Source organism: Giraffa tippelskirchi, chromosome 4, assembly GCF_054371585.1.
Source record: "Giraffa tippelskirchi isolate mGirTip1 chromosome 4, T2T-mGirTip1v1.2.pri, whole genome shotgun sequence".
NCBI classification, from domain to species: Eukaryota; Metazoa; Chordata; class Mammalia; order Artiodactyla; family Giraffidae; genus Giraffa; species Giraffa tippelskirchi.
This window is the reverse complement of record NC_137278.1, coordinates 148,248,555-148,274,639: the sequence shown is the minus strand read 5'-3', so window position 1 is coordinate 148,274,639 and position 26,085 is coordinate 148,248,555. Positions and strand designations below refer to the sequence as shown.

At 38.8% G+C, this 26,085-nt stretch overlaps 1 protein-coding gene and 1 long non-coding RNA gene across 6 annotated transcripts in view; both read left to right on the top strand.

Annotated features, from left to right (window-relative positions):
* Positions 1-26,085, top strand: part of MSRB3 (methionine sulfoxide reductase B3) — a 178,542-nt gene that overhangs the window by 7,128 nt on the left and 145,329 nt on the right. The window lies entirely within an intron of this gene.
* On the top strand, positions 20,353-24,826 carry LOC145545121 (uncharacterized). Its single transcript, XR_014081877.1, has 2 exons — positions 20,353-21,530; positions 22,357-24,826. It is a non-coding gene; the product is annotated as an uncharacterized LOC145545121 (long non-coding RNA).

Below are 26,085 nucleotides of genomic sequence, written 5' to 3'. Positions count from 1 at the left end.
TCTGTTTGCCATGAAGTGATGGGACCAAATGCCGTGACTTTTGTTTTTTGAATGTTGAATTTTAAGCCAGCTTTTTCACTCTCCCCTTTCACTTTCATCAAGAGGCTCTTTAGTTCCTCTTCACTATCTGCCGTTAAAGTGATATCATCTGCATATCTGAGGTTGTTGATATTTCTGCTGGCAATCTTGATTCTAGCTTGTGAGTCATCCAGCCTGGTATTTCAAATGATGTACTCTGCATATACGTTAAATAAACAGGGTGACAATATACAGCTTTGATGTACCCTTTTCCCAGTCTCTAGTAAAATAATTTATAATAAATCACATCCCTCCTGCTTCCTTACAGAATACTTTGCTTCTCTTATCTCTTCAAGTGTCACCTACAAGGTTCTTGAACACTTGAGTTGACCCTGGCCACTATACACTGGCCACACTATACACTGGCCACACTATACACTGGCTCTGATGCTTGGCTATGGGAGCCTGGAGCAGAACTGTGACCTTGCATTTGTGTAATCAGATTGCCTAGCTGTGTGCTGATTTGTAAACTGTGAGACAATTTCTTGATACTCGACTTCCTGAAGGAAAGTGGAGGGAATTTACTTCATTGAGAAGACTTATTTACACTGACTGTAGATAGAGAGGCTTGTAGAGTATGGAGATGACTGCAGGGGAAGTAGAGAAACAGTGCTGGTACAGGAAGTGTGTTCTCAAGGCCTAGTTCCTGACCAACTGTCTATCCTGGCTCTGTTTCTAAAAATAGTACATTGTTCATAATGCTTGCCTAAAGTGACATGTTTATGTCCAAGTATTAAGAGTAATTTTTTTCTAACTCATTTAAGAAATGCTAGCAGTGTGGTTTTAGTAGCTATTGACTGAGAAAATATATACTAACCAACAGCCACCGTAAAATTTTGAATATTTTAAAATATAGGTGCATTATCATATTTTGGAAAGTACACATAGGTGGAAATTATGACTCACAAGTCTGTAGACAACACGATTTCCTGCTTTATGGATACTCTCAGGGAGGTTCTGGTCTCAACTTTCAGCAACTCATTGTCGTCTCATTTCAGAATGTGGGGGAGACTTCTGTTTGAAAATGTGAGCCATAGCTAAACTTTTTCAGTGAAAGGAAAACTCCTTCTCAACATCTGCTTTCAACTGCAGTTGCCTGCTTTATGCTAGGCAATGTACCTTATGCTAAAGCCGGGCTATTAAATAGTCTCAGGGATTAGTACATGAACACTTTTTAAAAATTAAATTTTCAGGTGTATGAGCATCATTTTTAGGGCTATGATCTGTTATTATAAATATGAAAATCAGTAGGTGGTTTGTATGAAGTACTTTCCTGCAATCTGTCATGGCCATGGCATGACTGTCTTCTATTACTATAAATCACACAGTGAAATTTTATAGTTTATTGGGTCAATTATTTTATTTAAAGAAAAAATGAAAATCCAAACAAAACAAATCAGTCCTTCAGTCCATATGTTAAGGCAACATTGAAAATAAACCCATGCTCCTTGTTAGAGTCCTTAACAAATATCAGGACAGCCCTTATATAAATCCAAGAACCCTGAATTTTCCAGTATTATTTCGTTTCTCTTGCTTCTGTTGTGTTTGGTTGTCAGAGTATTCGAGCTTGGTTGGGGTTGGGAGAGATCTCCAGTGACTATTATAGGTAGGTATTTCTTTTATCTTAGATTAGTAGAGTGAAATAAGGAAAGGTGCACAGTACAAGAGAATCAATGTGGATAGGGACCACAAGTAAGGTTTTGGAGCTCTGGGCTCGCAGTACTGAGCATGAAAGAGTGCATGTACTGTTGGCCCTGTTCCTGATTTCTTGGTGTGTGAGTATGCCTTCTACTCAGAAGGGGCCAGAAAGATGGGCTGAAGGCAGAGGGTGTTTACCTTTGTGCAGGATCAGTTGAAAAATTGCAGACTCATTGACATTGCATGTATGTTCATGTCCCAAGGGAGTCAGCATAGTCACTGGATAGCAGCTTGAAAGGCTAGGTTTCCTAGTCCTGTTCTTATCTAAGGCATTTTAGCTTCCTATGCTTCAGTTTTCATACCTGTAAAATGAACGGATTTTGGATGGAGAATACCTGATGCTGCTTTTGCATTAAGATTCTGTAATCTATGGCTTGTCTAAAAGTCTTCAAGTAGCTTTCATAATTTTTAACGGCAGTGACATGATTAATAAATTAGACAAAATTATGTATTGTCTTATTATACTTGGTTCAAGCTGTCTATTTTGTGGAACTAAATATAAAGGTTATTCTGAGACTAAAATCCTATTTGAACCTTGTACCCTACTGTGCCCAGTAATTTGATCCATAGCAAAGTTACATAACCCTTTTAAAGATTTAGTATTTATTTAGAGGATAAGTTACAATGTATTAGAAACATCATATTATTAACAACTGTCCCATCTAAAGTAATGGAATTGAGCATGAGAAATTACATTGGTTGTTCTAAATGTACAGCTAAGAATTGTTTTGGCTTGGTGATATATCTCGGATAGGAAAAGTCCTCTTTTATCAGGGTACACTGCTAGTGGAATTTAACTTTGACCATCCTAGAAATATATTTAACTGTTTAATTTAGTTAGTTTGATCTTATCATTAAAGAAGAAAATCTCTTCCATTGAGCTTTTTAAAGAAAAATAAACTACTAATTTGAGAGGTTAAAAATAGAAAAGTGTTTTCTCTTGCCTTTAAAATGTATTACTAAATTTTTGCTCTTTTTATTGTAAAATATTTCACACACACACAAGAGTGTATAACATCTATACAAGACATAAAGAATCATTTTTAAAAGTTTGGGTACCCCTACTCAGCTTCAGGAATGGAATGTTGAAGTTGCCTGTGTGACCTTCACCAGGCCCATCTTCCCTTTGTTTAGAATTGCTCACAGTCATGTATTTTGTAGTTATCACTTACCACAAATAACTAATAAACTCTTTCTTTATAGGTTTACTGTAGATATATCCCTACATATTTTATTGTTTAGTTTTGCACATATTGGAACACTACATAAATGGTATTAGCTGATGTATAACCTTTATAACTTGCTTTCCCCCCCACCCTGTGACATTATATTTGTGTTATCCATATTGGTGTATATAACTCATTTTTAGAGATTACCTTTTCTTTCATTATCTATATGTTTTTCTTTGTTTCATTTATTTCCACTCTTTGCACATTTATCCATTAAGGCTCTTATGTTTTCCTGTGGATCAAATCTTTGTATTTTGTCCCATTGCTTTTATACTTTATCATCCATATGTTAAATAATAGTAATGATAATAATAATAGCAAATACATACAAATGTTACTGTGTGCCAGGCACTAGTTTCACTATGTACTATTTACATATATTAACTCATTTAATCCTCATGGTAACTTTATCAAGGAGATAAAATATTATTATAATAGTTCATGTATTAAGATTAGGGTCTGAGGCACAGAGACATTAAGTCCTTTGAATTCAGGCAGTCTGGCTCCAGAGTCCATCCTCTTCATCATATACTGTTCTGACTCGCTCCTCCTGTAGTCTTTTCTTTTACTTACATTTTTTTCTCATTTAACTTTTTAGGGTATTACAATGTTTCTGTGACATTCAAAAAAGAATCGCCATACTGAGACATCAGATTGGTTCTCTGGTACAGTACCAGTTGCTTAAAGTCATGCCAATTTAATTTGCTTCATGGTTAGACCATGACTTTTATTTTTTTAGTTGGCTGTGCCATGTCTTAGTTGTGGCATGTGGGACTGAGCTCTGGCCCCCTGCATTCAGGGAGTGCAGAATCTTAGCCACTGGACCACCAGGGAAGTCCCTAGACTGTGACTTTATTACACAGGTGTGCTCTTTTCCCTCCAATTTCTGGGGATTTATTATCGCTCTTTTATCCTAATTAGAAGGAAAAAACTATGCCTTCTTCATGTTCTTCAAAAATCTTTCAGTTTTGCACTTTCTGTGTGTGGTTTGGGATTGATACCATTGATTCCCTGTGCTAATTTGGGTGAGTTTCTTCATATTTAGACAGTGGCATCCACTTTTAAGAAATATGAGTGACCTTATATGAATCATTCAAATTTCCTGAGCTTTTAATTTCCCAACTAAGCTGTTTTGTTAAGTATGATTATTTTAGTAATCAGACATATATAATTACTAATCAGAACTTCCTGTGTCTGTGGTATAACCAAGTGTGAAATAACCAAGAGGGATCATGAGGGAAAATAATTGAAGGGAAGTTCTAGATAGTGACTGGAAATTGCGGATTTTTCCCAACCCCTTAAGTTATTGACCAAAAAACTTTGGCATAGAGAGATAAAATCCCTTTTTATGATTACTGTTTTGGTGTAACTGTAATTTTTTCCTAAATTAATTAATTTTCTCTTACATTTTGTGATTTTATGACTCCTTTGGATGGTGTGCTTGCTCAGTTGTGTCCAACTCTTTGCAACCCCATGGACTGTAGTGCTGCCGGCTCCTCTGTCCATGGAATTTTCCAGGTAATAATACTGGAGTGAGTTGCCATTTCCTCCTCCAGGAGATCTTCCCCACCCAGGTGTTGAACCCACATCTCTTCCATCTCCTGCATTGTAGGCAGATTCTTTACCCCTGGCACCACCTGGAAGCTCTTGGATAATCTCCTAACATCTCTTAATTGTGTGCAAGCTAAGTCACTTCAGTTGTGTCCGACTCTATGCGACCCTATGGACTGTAGCCTGCAAGGCTTTTCTGTCCACGGGATTCTACGGGCAAGAATACTGGAGTGGGTTGCTGTGCCCTCCTCTAGGGGATCTTCCTAACCCAGGGGTCGAACTACATCTCTCACATGCTCAAATTTCTCTCATCTTAAAAAAAAAAAAAGCCTACTCAACTTGTCATCCTCTGAGACCAAGTAGTTTTACAAGTTATTTACATGCTTGCTGTCACTGTTTCTCTGCCATCTATCCAAAAATATGTATTGAGCACATGTTACGTGTCAGGCACTAACTCACCTAATATCTGGGGATGCAGGATGAACCAGAGAGACTAGGAACTTTCATTTTTAGTTTGGAACCAGCATGGCCTGTAACAGAAAGAAAACCATTTTATGGTAGGTGCAAGAGGGAGAAAGGTTAGAGTTAAGGGCAAAGTTCAGTTCAGTTCAATCACTCAGTCGCATCCGACTCTTTGCGACCCCATGGACTGCAGCACACCAGGCCTCCCTGTCCATCACCAACTCCCAGAGTTTACTCAAACTCATGTCCAATGAGTCGGTATGCCATCTAACCATCTCATCCTCTGTGGTCCCCTTCTCCTACCGCCTTCAATCTTTCCCAGCATCAGGGTCTTTTCAAATGAGTCAGTTCTTCACATCAGGTGGCCAAAGTATTGGAGTTTCAGCTTCAGCATCAGTCCTTCCAATAAATATTCAGGACTGATTTCCTTTAGGATGGACTGGTTGGATTTCCTTGCTGTCCAAGGGACTCTCAAGAGTCTTCCCCACACCATAGTTCAAAAGCATGAATTCTTCCATACTCAGCTTTCTTTGTAAGTCCAACTCTCACATCCATACGTGACTACTGGAAAAACCAAAGCTTTGACTAGATGGACCTTTGTTGGCAGAGTAATGTCTCTGCTTTTTAATATGCTGTCTAGGTTGGTCATAACTTTTCTTCCAAGGAACAAGCGTCTTTTAATTTCATGGCTGCAGTCACCACCTGTAGTGATTTTGGAGCCCCAAAAAATAAAGTCTGTCACTGTTTCCACTGTTTCCCCATCTATTTGCCATGAAGTGATGGGACCGGATGCCATGAATTAGTTTTCTGAATGTGGAGTTTTAAGCCAACTTTTCCACTCTCCTCTTTCACTTTCATCAAGAGGCTCTTTAGTTCTTTGCTTTCTGCTGTAAGTGTGGGGTCATTGGCATATCTGAGGTTATTGCTATTTCTCCCCACAATCTTGATTCCAGCTTGTGCTTCATCCAGTCCAGCATTTCTCATGATGTACTCTGCATATAAGTTAAATAAACAGGGTGACAATATACAGCCTTGACATACTCCTTTCCCGATTTGGAACCAGTCTATTGTCCAGTTCTAACTGTTGCTTCTTGACCTGCATACAGATTTCTCAGAAGGCAGGTCAGGTGGTCTGGCATTCGCATCTCTTGAAGAATTTTCCACAGTTTGTTATGATCCACACAGTCAAAGGCTTTAGCATAGTCAATAAAGCAGAAATAGATGTTTTTCTGGAACTCTCTTGCTTTTTCGATGATCCAGCGGATGTTGGCAATTTAATCTCTGGTTCCTCTGCCTTTTCTAAATCCATCTTGAACATCTGGAAGTTCTCAGTCCACGTACTGTTGAAGCCTGGCTTGGAGATTTTTGAGCATTACTTTACTAACATGTGAGATGAGTGGAATTGTGCGGTAGTTTAAGCATTCTTTGGCATTGCCTTTCTTTGGGATTGGAATGAAAACTGACCTTTTCCAGTCCTGTGGCCACTGCTGAGTTTTCCAATTTTGCGGGCGTATTGAGCACAGCACTTGCACAACATCATCTTTTAGGATTTGAAATAGCTCAACTGGAATTCCATCACCTCCACTAGCTTTGTTCGTAGTGATGCTTCCTAAGGCCCACTTGACTTTACATTCCAGGATGTCTGGCTCCAGGTAAGTGATCATACCATCATGATTATCTGGGTCATGAAGATCTTTTTTGTATAGTTCTTCTGTGTATACTTGCCACCTCTTCTTAATATCTTTTGCTTCTGTTAGGTCCATACCGTTTCTGTCCTTTATTGAACCATCTTTGAATGAAATGTTCCCTTGGTATCTCTAATTTTCTTGAAGAGATCTCTAGTCTTTCTCATTCTATTGTTTTCCTCTATTTCTTTGCACTGATCCCTGAGGAAGGCTTTCTTATCTCTCCTTGCTATTCTTTGGAACTCTGCACTCAAATGGGAATATCTTTCTTTTTCTCCTTTGCCTTTTGCTTCTCTTCTTTTCATAGCTATTTGTAAGGCCTCCTCAGACAACCATTTTGACTTTTTGCATTTCTTTTTCTTGGGGATGGTCTCGATCACTGTCTCCTGTACAATGTCATGAACCTCTTGACAATAGTTCTTCAGGCACTCTTGTCAATCAGATCTAATCCCTTGAATTTATTTCTTACTTCCACTGTATAATCATAAGGGATTTGGTTTAGGTCATACCTGAATGGTCTAGAGGTTTTCCCTACTTCTTCAACTTAAGTCTGAATTTGGCAATAAGGAGTTCAGATCTGAGCCACAGTCAGCTCCTGGTCTTGTTTTTGCTGACTGTATAGAGCTTCTCCATTTTTGGCTGCAAAGAATATAATCAATCTGATTTTGGTATTAACCATCTGGTGATGTCCATGTGCAGAGTCTTCTCTTGTGTTGTTCAAAGAGGGTGTTTGCTATGACCAGTGCGTTCTCTTGGCAGAACTCTATTATCCTTTGCCCTGCTTCATTCTGTACTCCAAGGCCAACTTTGCCTGTTATTCCAGGTATTTCTTGACTTCGTACTTTTACATTCCAGTCCCCTATAATGAAAAGAATATCTTTTTTTTTAAAGCAAAGGGGAGGGCCAGATCTCATGGGGCTTTTACACCATTGTGAGGAGTTTATATACTGTTCTTTGTGATTGAAGCCATTAAGGGCTTTTGGACAGGCAATGACCATATCTAATATGTATTTTAAAGTAGTCATTCTGGTTGCTATGTGGAGAATGATTTGCAGGGAGCAAATGTGGAAGCAGGTCGACCATTAGGGCTAGTTCAGTGGTTCAGAGAGGAGTTGATAACTGTTTGGACCAGGGTGCTGGTGGCAGAAGTGATAGGTTGCTGATGGATTGGCTACAGGATCTAAGAAAATGAAGAAACACCCAAGCTATTCGATTGAAACTGCTTTGATGGAAGCCACCAATTGTGTTCATATCACTAAATCCAGTGGTCTCCCTATCTTCCTTCAGTGAATTTGATATACTGACCACTCACTCCTAGAAACACTATGACAGACCGAGACAGCATATGAAAAAGCAGAGACATTACTTTGCCAACAAAGGTCCATCTAGTCAAACCTTTGGTTCTTCTAATAGTCATGTATGGATATGAGAGTTGGACTATAAAGAAAGCTGAGTGCCGAAGAATTGATGCTTTTGAACTGTGGTGTTGAAGAAGACTCATGAGAGTCCCTTGGACTGCAAGGAGATCAAACTAGTCCATCCTAAAGGAAATGAGTCCTGTATTCATTGGAAGGACTGATGCTAAAGCTGAAGTTCCAATACTTGGGCCATCTGATGCAAAGAGCTGACTCATTGGAAATCTTTCCTGATGCTGGGAAAGATTGAGGGCAGGAGGATAAGGGGACAAGAGAGGAAGAGAGGGTTGTATGGCATCACCGACTCAATGGACATGAGTTTGAGCAAACTCTGGGAGATGGTGAAGGACAGGGAAGCCTGGTGTGCTGCTGTCCATGGGGTTGCAAAGAGTCAGACACAGCTGAGCGACTGAACAACAACACTCCTAGAAACAGTCTTTTCTCTTAGCTTCTAACACTGTTATTGTTAGATATATGATCTTGAAAAAAGTGAAAGTGTTAGTTGCTTAGTCGTGTTTGACTCTTTGCGGCCCCATGGACTGTAGCCCACCAAGCTCTTCTGTCCATGGAATTCTCTAGGCAAGAATACTGGTGTGGGTAGCCATTCCCTTCTCCAGGGGATCTTCCTGACCTAGGAATTGAACCCAGGCCTCCTGCATTGCAGGCAGATTCTTTACTGTCTGAGCCACCAAGGAAGCCCATATGATCTTAGGCAAATTAATTAAATTATCTGTGCCTCAGTTTCTTCACTTGTAGATTGAGGATAGAAGTGTTCCTACCACATGGACTATTGAAATCATTAGATGAGATAGCATATATGAGTTACTTAGTGCAAAGTCTTCCACAGAATTAATTCACAGTAAATGTTAGCTAGCAACCTCATCACCATCCTAATCTCATCATCACTGCTGTCTTTCTGGAACATACTCTCCTTGACCTCTGCCTTCTTTGGCCGCTGCTCTTTCTTGGTCTTCTTTGCTAGTTCTTTCTCTTCCAGCTCACCTCTGAATGTTGAAGTTCCTCACAGCTCTGACATTTTATCTTCTCATTTTACACATTTTCCTAGGCAGCCTTATTTACTCCGTGGCTTCAGTTTCACCTGATAAGTCAGTTCCCCCTAAATTTACCCACAACCTAGCTCGTATCTAAGCTCCAGTCCTGTATATCCACTTGCTTCTATCTCATCTCCATTTGGTTGGTTGTGTGTACCTTTAATAGGTTAAAAATTTATTATTTTTGCCCAAGGTTATGTCTCCCACCTTGTGCCTTACCTTCGTAGATGGTATTACCATGTGCCCAGTTGCTTAAGCCAGAACTGGAATCTTCTTAAATTTATTTCTTGTCTCATACCCTGTGTCAATGGTTTGCCTAGATTTCTACAATAGCTTCCCAATTAGCCTCACTACCTCTCTTCTGATGCCACTCCCATCCATTTCCCACCTTTTAGCCATGGCAATCTTTTTAAATTCGAAGATCTGATCATGTTACTCTCCTTTAGTTACTTCGCTTTCTTTTTAGGATGAAGTTCCAAATTGTTATAATAGCTTGAAGATTTCTTCTGCCTGCCTCATCAGCCTCATCATCTCATCCATCTGTTCCTCACTTACACCTTCTAGCCACACTGCTTTTCTTTCATAACCTTCAGTGGGCTACACTCACTTTTACCTCAGGGTTCCTGCTCATCTTTTTCTTTATCTGGTACACTTATTTCCTCATTCTTAATTTGGGCAACCCAGCCTTATCCTTTGTTCTTAGTTTAAATATCACTACTTGCAGGTTGGCTTTCTTATGCCTCTCAAACTAGACTTCTTCCTTCTGTTATATAGGATCTTTATTCCCCTTTTGCCTCTCCATGCTCTTTATTGCACTTGCTAATAATATCTTTCTTACAAATATGTAAGTTTCATGGTGGCAGGGACCATGGCCTCTCATTCCTCACTTTGTTCCCAGCATCTGTTTGTTGAATAGAGTAACATGAATGCAGTGTGGGCTTGCGCAGTTTGGTGAGTGAGAGAGGCTTCTGAGTTTGGTGTGTTCTTAAATCTTTCAAGGTGATAAAAGGGAAGGAGACAAAAATTTAGGTGTACAGCAGTTTAACTTTCAGACTCCAGGGACTGCAGCTAGCGAGTAAGGAAGCAGCATCAGAACCGGAGGTGGCCCTAGCGAGAAGTGTTGCCTTAGGGTTAATTTCTTTTCTAGGGATAAAGTGACATCAGAATTTTCAGGCAGTGCCCTGAATATTTCTCAGGCTTCACTGTCTCTTTCAAGAGTCAGCCTTGACAGTGCGTCCCAAATCCTTGGAATGCTAGGCTTGAGCATCACCACAGAGCCCCTGTGAGTGTGGCTTTCAGTGTCAAAAGTGCTTGCCGAGGTGACCTGTTGGGTCTAGGCAGACCCTGAGCCCGATATCAAGGTCTTATTGCCTTCCACCTACCTGTTCTCTGGCCTTGACTCCTCCTCCTTAGAATCCTGGATTCTCCTTCACTAACTTGCAGGAACAATGTTTGCACATAGATGAGTTAGGAGTTGGCCTTTTCTTTAAAACATCCTCTGTACTTTATCTTACACAAGTTTATTGTATTTTAGTTTCCAGGGCTGGTGTAGATTTTGCTCTGTTTTTATATTCTGCTTACCATTTTAGTGGGAGGTGGTTGGAATCTGATTGAGGGAGAAGATGAGTGAGTTCTTTTTTAAAAGATATTTTTTATGTTGCCACCTTTGTCTTTGTGTGCCTGTGAACTCACGTTTGCACATGTATGTGTGCATGTGTGCAATCTCTCTTTTTTCTCTCTGCTTCTTTTCTTTTTTGATTGCATTATGCCATTTCTTTGTTTTGTAACTCTATTTGAGAGTCATTTTTTAGCAGGTGCATTTAAATCATTTATATTTTGTTTTCATGGACGTATCTGATAACGTTCCTTGTCTTGCTGTTTTATACCTTTTTTATGATCTTTTCCCCTTGATTTTCAGTCTTTGGCATATGGTTTCTGTGTTTTATTTGCTTTTATCTTTCATAGGGATTTGAAAGAGTGACATCATATTTTAGGTTCCACGACCTTGAACAAGTGTTTAAAAACATTATTGAACCTGAACTAATCTAACCATTAAATTAAAAAAAGTAAGATTCAATAGCATTTGGCTCTTTTCTGCAGGAAGAATTTTGGAATCTTTTATTTTTCTCCTTCTCTGCTTTTGTTAGCTAAAGTGGTACCTATAGATCTACACGATTGTTGCTATTATTTTTATATGTTCACTTAAGGATTTTTATTTTAATCTTTTTCATTTAATTACATAACATCTACTGCCTTCAGTTATTATGACCATTTATCCCTTAACTTGTCATTCTTAAGGATGTTTTGATTCATGTGCCATTTGACTAGAGTCTATCCATGAGTTGATACCTTTTTTTTTTTTTTTCTTTTTTGGTAAGGAAAAATATATGCATGCATGTTTCCTGAGCTCTCTTATTACCTGAGGGAAATACAGACTGTTGTATATAAGGTGTTAACCTTCCCTTGCAAAACAACATTTAATTGAAACCAAAAAAAACATAATTAGAAGGCTGGAAATTGCTTATAGAATAATCTGAATGTAATTAGTACTGCAATTATGGAACATAAAATATTGCTAGCATTCCCTATGGAAGAAGGACCTGGGAACAATGGAATTTACTGGCATTCATATAACAAGTCAAAGGCATCGGTTCAGTGGTAGAATTCTCACCTCCCAGGGGACAAATCAATATCAGTCACAAGGTTACTACTGGGAATTCAATACCTCTGATGTTGTAGATAATTTTCAGGGTCATGATGCAAAATTAGTTATAAGTCCTAGAATAGTTTTATCTCTAAGTAAGAATGGCAGTTTTAATTGAATTCCAACAATATTTTATAACTGCTATTGATATGTTCAAATTAGAGTTGACCAAAGCCTGGCATGCTGCAGTCCATGGGGTCACAAAGAGTCAGACACAACTGAGTGACTGAACAATAATAAAGTTTACTTTGTCAGATTCCTGTTTTATTATTACATTTGCCTCGTGCATGCATAAAGTCATATCACTTTATATAATTGACTGAAACAGTTGATTGCAAAACGAGGTTTTTCCTTTTGGTAAGAGATGATTTTTTGACAATCGCTAAGCTATAATTACTGAAGTAGAAAAATTAATCTTAAATTAATCTTATCTAAGTTGTATTAAACAATCACTTCACTCTTCCCCTGTCCAAAATTGAACTAATTAAACGCTCCAACACAGACACACAGACGCAGGCACACACACAAACATAGTCATACTCATTCACACATGCACATATGCATACACGCACTCTCTCTTGTTCTGTGTTTCCACATGGTATCTCAGGCCTCTTCTAGCTTTTCCTTCTCAGTAAGGGAAGTAAAATTCACTGAGCAGTCTTCTAGTTATTTTCAAAAATATTATCTCACTTAATCCTTCTGAAATTTAATGAAATAAGTGACATGATCTACATTACGCAGGTTAGGAATCAGAGACAGGTAACTAATTTGCTTAAGATTTATCAGCTGGGTAAGAGATAGAGTCAGAACTTAACTCCAGTTCTGACCCTTTCCTGTCTACTGCACTGCCTGGGTATAGAATAGGACTCTATGCTGAGGGAATTGGGACATTATGAACAGAGATGGGGGAAAACAGGAAGTGACATTTGAGTTCAGTTCTGTGAAAACGTTTATTTATTTTTTGATTTTAAAAATAAGCAAAGGGTTTTATTTTTTTTATTTTGTGGAAATCTTTTTTAAAATTTTTTAATTAGTTTATTTATCTGTTTTTTTAACTTTACAATATTGTATTTGTTTTGCCATACATTGACATGAATCCACCATGGGTGTACATGTTTTCCCCTTCCAGAACCCCCCTCCCACTTCCCTCCCCATCCCATCCCTCCAGGTCATCCCAGTGCACCAGCCCCAAGCACCCTGTATCATGCATCGAACCTGGACTGGCAATTCGTTTCACCTATGATAATTTACATGCTTCAGTGCCATTCTCCCACATCCTCCCACCCTCGCCCTCTCCCATAGAGTCCATAATACTGTTCTATTTATCTGTGTCTCTTTTGATGTCTCGCATACAGGGTTATCTTTACTGATTAACTAAATACATATATATGTGTTAGTATACTGTATTGGTGTTTTTCTTTCTGGCTTACTTCGCTCTGTATAATAGGCTGCAATTTCATCCACCTCATTAGAACTGATTCGAATGTATTCTTTTTAATGGCTGAGTAATATTCCATTGTGTATATGTACCACAGCTTCCTTATCCATTCGTTGGCTGATGGGCACCTAGGCTGCTTCCATGTCCTGGCTATTATAAACAGTGCTGTGATGAACATTGGGGTACATATGTCTCTTTCAAGTCTGGTTTCCTCAGTGTGTATGCCCAGCAGTGGGATTGCTGGGTCATATGGCAGTTCTATTTCCAGTTTTTTGAGGAATCTCCACAGTGTTCTCCATGGTGGCTGTACTAGTTTGCATTCCCACCAACAGTGTAAGAGGGTTTCCTTTTCTCCACACCCTCTCCAGCATTTATTGCTTGTAGTCTTTTGGATAGCAGCCATTCTGACGGGCGTGAAATGGTACCTCATTGTGGTTTTGATTTGCATTTCTCTGATAATGAGTGATGTTGAGCATCTTTTCATGTGTTTGTTAGCCATCTGTATGTCTTCTTTGGAGAAGTGTCTGTTTAGTTCTTTGGCCCACTTTTTGATTGGGTCGTTTATTTTTCTGGAATTGAGCTGCAGGAGTTGCTTGTATATTTTTGAGATTAATTATTTGTCCATTGCTTCGTTTGCTATTATTTTCTCCCATTCTGAAGGCTGTCTTTTCACCTTGTTTATAGTTTCCTTTGCTGTGCAAAAGCTTTTAATTTTAATTAGGTCCCATTTGTTTATTTTTGCTTTTATTTTCAATATTCTGGGAGGATCCTGCTGTGGTTTATGTCGGAGAGTGCGCTGACTACTCTCAAGGAATTTTTAAGTGAGGTGTGTATATGTCTAAAATTCTAACTTGCGCTAATAGATACAATAATAGAGGTACTGAGGTAGGAAGTATTAGAGGCAGAATTGATTCATTTTCTAATGGCATGGCTGGGGAGAAAGGTGAGAGGAATAGCTGTGAAAAAGTGTTTCCTAGGGCAGATGATATCTAAACTGTTCTTGAAGGTTAAAAATGAAGAGTTCATTCTTTATATGGTGTGGAAAATAAAAGTGGTATGGTGAGGATGGAAGAGTATGTAGGAAACAATAAATGGTTGACTATCATCAAAAGAGAATCTTCATTCATTCATTCACTCAACAAATGCTTTTTGAGTGCTTATTAAAGGTTAGACACTGGTGAGGACTAGAGATAAAGGACAAAAGAGTTAATGGATTGTATAATGTACAGTGAGTATTGGGGTCTGAAGTTAAGACAGGAAGAGAAATGAATCTGATATGTCTTGAATGCCAGAATAGGTTGGTTGTGTTTTCCTCATAGCTGTTGATGACTGTGGAAGCACACGAAGCAGAGTTCTGACGTGGTCAGAGTGAATTTACATTATGGCTGCAGCAGAATGAAGAGTGGCTGTGACCAGGAGTCAGGATAGAGGCGGGAGGAGCATATTCTAGATGAGAAATGGAAAGAAAAGAATATATCTGAGCAGTATCTTGGAAATAAAATTGATGGCACTTGGTGTTGATTAAGTATAAAAAATCAAAGTAGAAAATGACTGAGGATGACTCTCAAGTTTGGGGTTTAATGGTTGTATGGAATGGGAGTACTTTTTAACAGGATCAGGAATACAGAAAAAATAACAAATTGGTGAAGAAAGAAACAAATTGAGTTTTGGAGATGATAAATAGTTTGAGGTGCACATGAAATACCTAAATGCTTTTTAAAATATGATTTAATCATCTAAAATTAATGAAGAAAACAAACCATTGAGGACAAAGTAGAAACAACATAATGCAAAATATTTAATATCTTTCACTTTATGGTCTCATTTAGGGCTTCACCTTTCTCCCAGGTTCAGCATAGTGTTAAAAGATAGTTGATAAAGGCCATTAAGATTTACCTTTCAGTGGAATAGGACTACATTTTCATAAAACTTGTTCTTTATCTGCTTTATCAGATACAAGGCACAAGGCATACTATCATGAGAAAATTCTTACTTTCTGCAAAAGAAAGTAAACTTAGAGGGGAGGGATGCTAAAATTCTGATACAAGAGCAAACATTTGCAGTTTCCAGTGCTAAAACTTTCTATTCCAGGAATGGTGGCAAAGTTCTAATTTAAATATTTGAAGCATGATTTACAGATACATATTTTTAGGACTTATATTAAACTCATTAAAAATAGTCTTTTACTGATAGATACAGATAACTGTATAGTCAAAGCTATAGTTTTTCAAGTAGTCATATGAGAGTGGGACCATAAAGAAGGCTGATTGCCGAAGAATTGATGCTTTTGAACTGTGGTGTTTGAGAAGACTCTAGAGAGTCCCTTGGACTGCAAGGAGAGCAAACCAGTCAATCCTAAAGGAAATCAACCCTGAATATTCATTGGAAGGACTAATGGTGAAGCTGAACCTCCAATACTTTGGCGGCCTGATGTGAAGAGTTGACTCACTGGAAAAGACGCTGATGCTGGGAAAGATTGAAGGCAAAAGGAGAAAGGGGCAGCAGAGGATGAGCTGGTTAGATAGCATCACCAGCTCAATGGACATGAATCTGAGCAAACTCCGGGAGATAGTGGAGCACAGAGGAGCATGGTGTGCTGTAGTCCATGACAGCACAAAGAGTCAGACATGACAACAATAGATAATAACTGTAATTTATAGTTGTAAGGGTAAGGCAGGATTTGATCAGCCTATAATAGCAAGTTTTTCTTTAGATGAAATGGTCCACTGAGGCACTGCATCTTTTTTACATGCCTAAGTTTGTTTTATTTTTGTTTTTGCCATGGTTCTTGATGAGAGGGAACTTCAGGTGAAAAGCAACAGCCTCCCATTCTATCTCTTCTCATCTTTGCCTCACTCTTCTGAAGCAGTGTTCTAAAATCATTCTTCTGTCAATCCCCTAGTTTTTGTCAATACAGTTATAGCACTATTCCTTGATTCATCAATTTCAGATAATATACAGTTATGAAAAACAAGTATTTATCTGCTCTTTCTTCTACCTTATGTCTACCGTGGTTTATTGTTTGTTGATTTTTAAAATTCCCTTATTGTTCACTTGGTGGTGGTGGTTTAGTTGCTAAGTCATGTCTGACTCTTACGATCCCAGGGACTGTAGTCTGCCAGACTCCTCTGTCCATGGAATTCTCCAGGCAAGAATACTGGAGTGGCTTGCCATTTCCTTCTCCAGGGGAACTTCCCGACCCAGAAATCGAACCCAGGCCACCTGCATTGCAGGCAGATTCTTTACCAACTGAGCTACAAGGGAAGCGCTATTGTTCACTTTTGCAACATTAAATAATATGTTTGCTCATCAACTTTTGATGTAGCCACATGACAACCTGTTGTGAGATTCCAGGTAGAGTGACAGACATTAGTAGAAGTTTGTCTTTCTCCCCAGTGATAGCCTACGGTAGGTAGTAGCCCAAGGTTGAGTTGGTGAGTAGGAAGCTCTGCTTCATGGCCTGTTAAGTCTGCCTTTCTCATTAAGTAGCTTCCACCCAGGGTTCAAGTGCGCTGCCGCAGTTTTGCCATTTCCCAGGGGAGGAAGAAGTCCATGGGGTCGCAAAGAGTCAGGTACAACTTAGCGATTGCACAACAGGAGGAAGAGGAAGTCTAAAGCAGGTGACTTTGTCTTTAAAGGATGTGACCTGAAAGATCACATATCATTACATTGGCTAGAGCTTACTATCATATTCACAATTAGCTACAGAGGAGGCAGAGAAATATAACTCTGTGTTCAGGTAAGATTTCAGAAGTTTTTGTTACTCATGGGAAGAAGGGAGGATGGATTCTGAAGGACCAGTTAGCATTTTTCAGTCTAGTTAGTATCTCTGAATTTTCTGTTCATAAGATGGGAGTCCTAGTACTCTCACCCTTTATTCTGCCGTCCTTACTGGGCATGCTTTACATTTTGTTAGCTATGTACATTCTCTTTTTGTTTTAAAATATGAAGTTACTAATGTTTACATTCTGTTCTGAAACAACAGCCAAATCTTTGTCTATACATTGTCTCTAAAATCTTACATTGTTATACATATTGTTTACTTCCAGGTCAAAAAAGTGAACCATTAGAGTATTCCTTTTCCTTAGGCCAGGGTCATGATTCATGAGCCACAGAGAAGGACAAACATTTATTTTTTTAGCGTCATGGCAAACGAATCTTTTTTTTTTTTTTTTTTTACATTTATAGGTTAATTAACATCAGGACACTGTATTTCTAAGGTCTGTGTCTGGGCACTGACTTCTTAGATGAGTAAGAAGCTTCAGCAGGCCTGGTTAGTGGCCAGGGAGCTTTCAGTACTTCAGAAAATAAAATCTTCATAAGCAATCATTTTGTTGTGATCAGAAGCTACTCAGTCAGTTTACAGCTGAGTGAAATTTTTAATTCTTTTTTTCCAATAGCAGTATATTTATTTTAATGGATATTAGTAAAAATACAGCTTACACATCAGACTTGGGATTCCATGTATATTACCACATAGGAAAAAGCTAAATTCAACTTACAGAAAATATTAAGTAAATAATAAGGCAGAGGAGTTATGAGGATATGGCAAAAATTGTGAAGAAAACCTCTAGTTCTTGAAGGGTTGGGACTTATTTGTTAGCTCCAGAAGATCCAAAGTGAAGTAGCTTTCTCCTAGCCTTTATGTCTGAGTATGAGAAGAGAGCCATATCTTCTGACTCTCTTTGGGGTGTTTAGAAATAGAAGGGGTGACTAATGAGAGGAAGACCTTGGTCTTTTCAGAGTGGTCTCGTTGTCTTTGGCATTGGACTTCTGAGCCTTCAGACCCTGTTGTTTTTCTAAACAAGGACAGCTATCTGGGAAATAAGAGTCCCTGCTCTTGAGGAATGTTTAATGTACTACGAAAGATTAAAATAGACTTCAGTTCAAATTCTGTCTCCAATACTGACCATATGACCTCAAGCAAGTTATTCTCTGAACCTTAGTTTCTGCTGGAACACATAATCCCCAGATCCCAGTGGCTTCAGCCACTGAAGTTTTATTTCTTGCTTGTATTGCATGTTCATTGTCTGTCAGATGGGAACTCTGCTCCACGTCTCCTACTCCAGGATTGTGGTTAATGGAGCAGCCATCATCTAATTATAGAACATTGCTGGTCACTGTTGGAGAGAAAGAGAGTTCTGGAGAGCCTCACGCCAGCAATTAAGTGATCTGTCTTAGAAGTGGCACACGGTATCATTTCTGTTCACAACTTCCTCCCAGGACTAGTGACATGGTCTCATGCAACCACAGGGGCCCAGAAAGTACCTGGAAAATGGAGATTCAGAGTGTTGGGGAAATAGCACTAATGACTACCACATATAAGAATGCCCACCTCAGGGTTGACGGGAAGATTAAATGATATTAGATACAGACATGGACATGAACTTGTGTGTGCCAGGGACTTCTCTAGTAGCGGTTTTGCAAGGAAACTATTATAAACTCCAGACTTACAAATGAGACTTTCATAGCTCAGAGTAAACCTTGTCAAATGAAACCTAGCTAGTTGGTGAGGTTTAAACTTGAACTCAAGTACTAGAAAAGGAAAACTATTACATAAACACACAAAATGAAACAGTCAAAAAGACTGAAAAATTCTGAAGGCATTTTTTAATAATAATCAAAAGTGATTTGTTTACGTGGGTTTTGCTTTTCTGTGGGCACTTTTTAAATATTAAGAAACACTTTTTAGATGAAACGCATGTAATGTAGATGCTGTGGACTGTGAAATCAATGCATATTTTAGAAGAAAAAGATTTGTATTCTGTATTGGTGATAGAAGTTTTAAAATATTAATGTGAGGGACTTCCCTGATGACCCAGTGGTTAAGAATCTGCCTTGCAATGTAGGGGACCTGAGTTTGATCCCTGGTTGGGGAACTAAGATCCCACATGCAGCAGGGTAACTAAGTCTGCGTGGTGCAACTAAGCCTTTGTGGTGCAACTCCTGATCCATTTGCCTCAACTAGAGAATCAGTGTGCCACAATGAAAGACCCCACATGGTGCAACGAAGGTCCCTTGTGCTGTAATTAAGGCCCGATGCAGCCAAATAAAATAAATAAATATTAAGAATAGATTAATGTGAGAATGAATAAATGCCTGCATTTGACTAGATGACTACAAAACAGGAATCCTGGGGAAAAGATGGCATTTAGTAGAGTTAAAAGTAGCATCAAAAGATGGACTTATATCTGGGCTTCCCTGGTAGCTCATCTGGTAAAGAATTCGCCTGCAATGCAGGAGACCCTGGTTCAATTCCTGGGTCAGGAAGATCCGCTGAAGAAAGGATAAGCTACCCACTCCAGTATTCTTGGGCTTCCCTGGTGGCTCAGACAGTAAAGAAGTAGCCTGCAATGCAGGAGACTTGGATTTGATCACTGGGTTGGGAAGATCCCCTGGAGGAGAGTATGGCAACCCACTCCAGTATTCTGGCCTGGAGAATTCCATGGACTACAAAACAGGAATCCTTGGAAAAAAGATAGCGTTTAGTAGAGTTAAAAGTAACATCAGAAGATGGACTTACATACGTAATTCTATTTTAATTATACCATTGCTATACCTTCTTAATGGACACAGAGTAACCCTCGCATTGTCAATATTAGGTACAATTCTTTATGTCCTTTTCTTACTTTTTGTGTGAACTGAATGAAAAAGAAAGTGTAGATGCCACAACATGTACATAAAAGGAGTTTTAGCTTAATGTTTTCCCCAAATGACTTTCTGACCTGTGGTAGGTCTATTTATCTCTGTTTTGCTATTGACAAAATAAGAGCTTTGAATCAATTCATTGTTTTTCCTACTTTTTTTCCACTGAAATACACATGATGGATGATATTTCATGAGCAATATCCTCACATAGCGGAGAAGGCAATGGCACCCCACCCCAGTACTCTTGCCTGGAAAATCCCATGGACAGAGGAGCCTGGTAGGCTGCAGTCCATGGGGTCACTGAGAGTCGCACACAAATGAGCCACTTCACTTTCACTTTTCACTTTGATGCATTGGAGAAGGAAATGGCAACCCACTCCAGTGTTCTTGCCTGGAGAATCCCAGGGATGGGGGAGCCTGGTGGGCTGCCGTCTATGGGGTCGCACAGAGTCGGCCAAGACTGAAGCAACTTAGCAGCAGCAGCAGCAGCAGCAGCAGCAGCATCTTAACGTAGTCATATACAGATGATACTTATAGGCTGAGGAGCAGATGGTCCAAGCTGCACATTCCTGGTGCTAGTTCTAGTTCTAGTTTCTGAAGAAAATGCTTCAGAAAACAAGTGAAGGAAAGTGACATTGTTAAAGAGATAACTCTAAATACATCCTAGTTGTTTTCTTAAAAACCTTATCCTCAAAACAACAACAACATCAACAAAACAAAAACCTTATCCTCAAACTTCAGCATCTAAAGACAATTTTAAACAAATTTGTTGTGAAACGCCTTTCAACTAATTATTTTACCTCTGTTGAGTGGTCATTTCATGTTCAAAAATCTATGCATTTAGGTGTTCGTCAAGAATTTTTCTAGTTCTAAACTTATTTAATGATAACAATTCTGTTATTCTCAAGTATTTCTGAAAGTTCTAATTCCTTGATTATTCTACTAGCAGTACACGAATTAATAGTACCATGTACATGATATGGATTCAATAAATATTGTTGCTGTTGTTGAGTTGCTCAGTCATGTCCGGCTCTTTGCGACCCCATGGACTGCACCACGCCAGGCTTCCCTGTCCTCCACTATCTCCTGGAGTTTGCTCAAACTCATGTCCGTTGAATCAGATAGTTGGATGCCATCCAACCATCTCATCTTCTGTTGCCTCCTTCTTTTCCTGCCCTCAATCTTTCCCAGCATCAGGGTCTTTTCCAATGAGTTGGCTCTTCATATCAGGTGGCTAAAGTACTGATTGGAGCTTATCGACAAATTAATTTTCCTTTTTCTGGACATAGCACTAATTCACAATTTGTTTTCTTATCCCTTAGCAGGACATATACTTTTATATTGCAAGGAGTGGTGCTGAGGAAATTGGGCTGTAGTGTTCTGATTGTTACTTTCAGAAATCTGTCATAACTGTCCTCCTCAATTTGATAAAATAACTCAAAATTTTACATTTGCATTTGTCCATGGACTATCTGAAGTAGGAAATGAACTAATTACCTTAGAAGTAGCAAGAGGTCTAAATACTACTGGTATTATTTTCTAACCGCTTGTTTTTTTCTAAACAACATGGGTTACGTTATAAATGTAGTTCTCTGTTCCCTGTTCACTTATTCAACAAGTGCTTATGGGGACTTCCCTAGTGGTCCAGTGGCTGACTCTATGCTCCCAGTGCAGGGGACCTGGGTTCAATCCCTGGTCTGAGAACTAGATCCCACATGCTGCAACTAAGGCCCACCACAGCCAAATAAATAATAAAAATAAAACATAAAAAAACCCAAGCGCTTTGAAACATTTTCTGGGCTTTACTGTATGTCAACCAGAGGGTTAGACCAGCACCTCTCAAGGTGTGGACTGAGGATCCCTGGAATCTGAGAGCCTTTCAAAGGATTCACAAAATCAAAACTATTTTCATGCTAATGCTGACATTACTTTCCTTTTTCACTGTGTTGACATTTGGGTTGATGTTGCAAGAGCAGTTGAAACTGCTGGTGTCTTAGCATGAAGTGAGGCAGTGGAAACAATTATTATTAGTAGCCATTCCATTCTTCACTAACATCCACATAGGAGAAAAGGCCATTTTCACTTAAGAATGTCTTTGATGAAGTAGTAAAATTTATATTACTTTTATTAAATCTAGATCTTGAGTGAATATCTTTTTAATATTGTGTGTGAAAAAACAAAAAATACATTTTAATAAAGTGCTTCCACAATGCAAAGTTGTCTCCAGGAAAAGTACTGGTATGATTGTTTGAAACACCATTTCACTTGACAGAATGACCGAAAGATGAACTGTGTGTATGTGTTAGTTGCTCAGTCATGTCCAACTCTGTGACCCCATGGACTGTAGCCCGCCAGGCTCCTCTGTCCATAGGATTCTCTAGGCAATAATACTGGAGTGGGTTGCCATTCTTTTCTCCAGGGGATCTTCCCGACTCAGGGATTAAACCCGCATTTCTTATGTCTCCTGCATTGGCAGGTGGGTTCTTGACCCTCTGAACTACCAGGGAAGCCTATGGTTATTTAAACTTGGATATTTGGGGATTTCCCTGGTGGTCCAGTGACTAAGACTCTGCGCTCCCAAGGTCGGGGACCTGGTTTCCATGGTCAGGGAACTAGATCCCCTGTGCCAGAATGAAGAATTCTCATGTCACAACTAAAGATTCTGTGTGCCACAACTAAGAGTCGGTGCAGCCGAATAAATAAAAAAAAAATAGACAAATTGGATATTTGGCAGATAGTTTCTCAAAAATGAACAAAGTGATTCTGTCACTTTAAGTAAAACAACTGACTGTATTTGTTGACAATGATAAAAGCTGAACTTTCAAGTTAAAAAATAAAATTCTGGAAAACATATATCTGCCACTGTGAGCTTGACAGCTTCTCAACATTTAAAGATGTACCTGACAAAATCAGTGGTGACATTAATGAATATGGTTTTTGATACTAAAAGCAAAATGTGTCAACATGTGAAAAATGTGCATAACCCAAATGAACCATTGTTTTCCAAATGAACAGTGCATGATGTTACAAAATCATACACAGTTAAAAGATCCAGTCAAAATGCAAAATAGACCAATGAATTTTAATGTAATAGTATGAAAAGTTCGTTGATAATACATAGTTTCAGACTGTCATTGTTGAATTTTGGTGTTAATACCAAAGAAGAATATCTGTCGTTATCTGAAAAAGCTGTTAAAATATTCCTCTATTTTCCAACTACTTATCTGAGTGAGGTGAGATTTGATTCATGTATATACTTCAACCAAAACAACATATCGCAATAGATTGAATGTAGAAGCAGAGATGAGAATCCAGCTATTTTCTGTTAAGCCAGACATTGGAGAGATTGACATGAGAAAAATGTAAAGCTCTTCCCATTAAATATATATTTGTTTGTTTTGCTAATCTAGTTATTTTTCACTGAAAATATCATTTTGGTAATGTGTATGGTTATTTTATTTTTGTTATTCTAAATGGAATAAACAAATATTTTTAAATGGATGTTTTAATTCTAATATAGTAAATATTAATGGGTGTAACTACAGAAACGAAAGGCCTTTGGGGTCCTTGATAATTTTTTCAGGCGTGTAAGGGGATGCTAAGATCAAGAAATTAAAAAGTGGCTAATCCTGGAGATACTGACGGAAATAGTCTCCTTTATGTAACTTTTCTTTGGTCCCCAACCCCTCATAACCCTGCCACTCCCTCCCCCTAACGTGAAAGCAAAAATGAAGTCCCTCAGTCAAGTCCAACTCTTTGCAACCCCAGGGACTATAGCCTACCAGGCTTCTCCGTCCGTGAGATTTTCCAGGCAAGAGTACTGCAGTGGGGTGCCATTGCCTTCTCCAGGGATCCAGGGATCGAACCCGGGTCTCCCGCCTTGCAGGCAGATGCTTTACCCTCTGATCCACCAGGGCAGCCTCCTAAGCTGGAAGAAATTGTCCTTCCTCTCAAACTCCATTTACTTTATTTCTGCCTCAGTAAAGGCACTGAGTACATATCTTTTGGTTCCATCTATGCTAATATGTTTTTTGACAGCATATATCTCTGTATATTCATCAGCTGTTAATACATTGTTTTCCATGTGGTAGGAATTTATACAGGTGAGGTGACTAAAATTTGGTATCTTAAAAGTGTTATCTCTGAGTGGTTTGGAAGATTGAAGATTCTGAATAGCTGGGATTCTATTGTTTCTTATAACAAATACAAAAAGATCTCGGCCTAACAAAAGAAATGCCCGATTCTAGATTCTAGCTAATTAGGCATGTTGATTTTGAGAAGTAAATGATTGGTTGATCAATTCATTCAGCAAATATTAGCTGAGTGTAAAGTGGGTGCCAAGTATAGAACTTTATCATAGACATTTAGATTAGTGGTTTCCACATGCTGGCCCATGATGAAGTTTCTTCTTTTCATAAGAAATGAGAATAATAGCAACAAGGAAATGTTTTTCCTCAAAACTTAAATATATTATTCAAAAGAACATTCTTTATCTTGAGGTTGCTTTCTGAGTTCTTGGTGTTGATATAATCTTTCTTTTCTGAAATTATGGTGAGATTAGGGTTTGGGGCTTTTTGTTCTTACTTGACAAAATTCAAATTTGTCAACTTTCTGTTGGCCCTTAAAGTTTTGGGGGGGACATTTTACTAACTCATGGAAAACCACTGCTGTAGACATTCTTTTGGCATTTATTGGAAGGGATTTGACCTTTAGGTTTGACTTTTTAAATCCACTAGCACAATCAGCTCATTTATTTTGGAGTTAATTATCAACTGTGTGAATTCCCTGCTTTCCTGTTTATATCATCTCTCTTTGGCAGATGATTGTTTAATTGCAAGAAAAAAAGTAAAAGGAAATAAAAATAAACCCAAACCAAAAAACTAACAAACTAACGTTTGTCAAATTTTTGGATGTTGGCGTTCTAGGGATAAGAAAAGATGGAGAAGTAAACATTTTTGACCAAAATAGGACATTTGAATTATCTTCAGATCTCAAGTCAGATTGCACTTTCAGCTTCCAACCTCTTCATAGATACTTCTAATTGCCATGAAGGAATCAACTGATCTTAACTCAGATTCTTACCTTTAAGCACCATTAAACAGTTGAGATGGCAGAGATAGCAGGGGTGGGAAGTGATGATCCTGAACAACCACTTCCATAGTCAGTTATTTGTATAATCATTCTTCCACTCAATACATGAATGGCTGTTAGGTGCCAGGTACTAGGATACAAAGATGAAAAAGACACCGTCTCTACGCTTAAGAGGTTTATAATCTAGAAGAGGGAGGTGTGAGCAAATCAGTGCCCTAAAAATTGTTAATAAGGGATGTGACAGCATGCTTAATGCTTCACTGGGGACTCAAATAGGAGAAGTTAGAAGGGGTGGGAGTTGAGAGTGGTGAAAGGAGAGAAGGATATGGAATGAAGAAAGATTTGGAAGTGGAAGTAGGAAATAGCAAACTTGTTTGCAGAAAGTTATTTTTGGCCACCTGATGCAAAGAGCTGACTCATTGGAAAAGACCCTGATGCTGGAAAAGATTGAAGGCAAAAGGAGGAGAGGGCGGCAGAGGATGTGCTGATAAGATAGCATCACCAACTCAATAGACATGAGTTTGAGCAAAGTCCAGGAGATAGTGAACGACAGGGAAGCCTGTCGTGCTGCAGTCCATGGGGTTGCAAAGAGTTGGACACAATTTAACGACTGAACAACAAATGAGTATATTGGTATGGCAGGGACGTGGGGTAGGGTGGGATGTGGAGTATGGCAAGAGAAAAGACTGAAGGTTAGGCAGCAGCTAGATGTAGAACTTTAGATGCTTTGTTCAGTAATTTGGACATGATCCAAAGGATTTACCAGAATGTGTTCTGTGGGCTGGTGATAAGAAAGAAAGGGGTTTTGTAAGGTCAAAACCATTTGAAAGGCACCAGCTGAGACAGAGGTAAGCAGGTGTATTTATTGTGAAACCTCGCAGGCCCTTGCTATTGGGTAGCATTTCCACTACTAATTTTGTTTGAAGGGGTAACGCCTGTTTCTCAGAACAGGGTTTGGGAAACCCTGCAACATGCAGAGAGGAATCATTAAAAAGTTTCAAGCAGAAAATTATAGACAATTGTGTAATCTAATT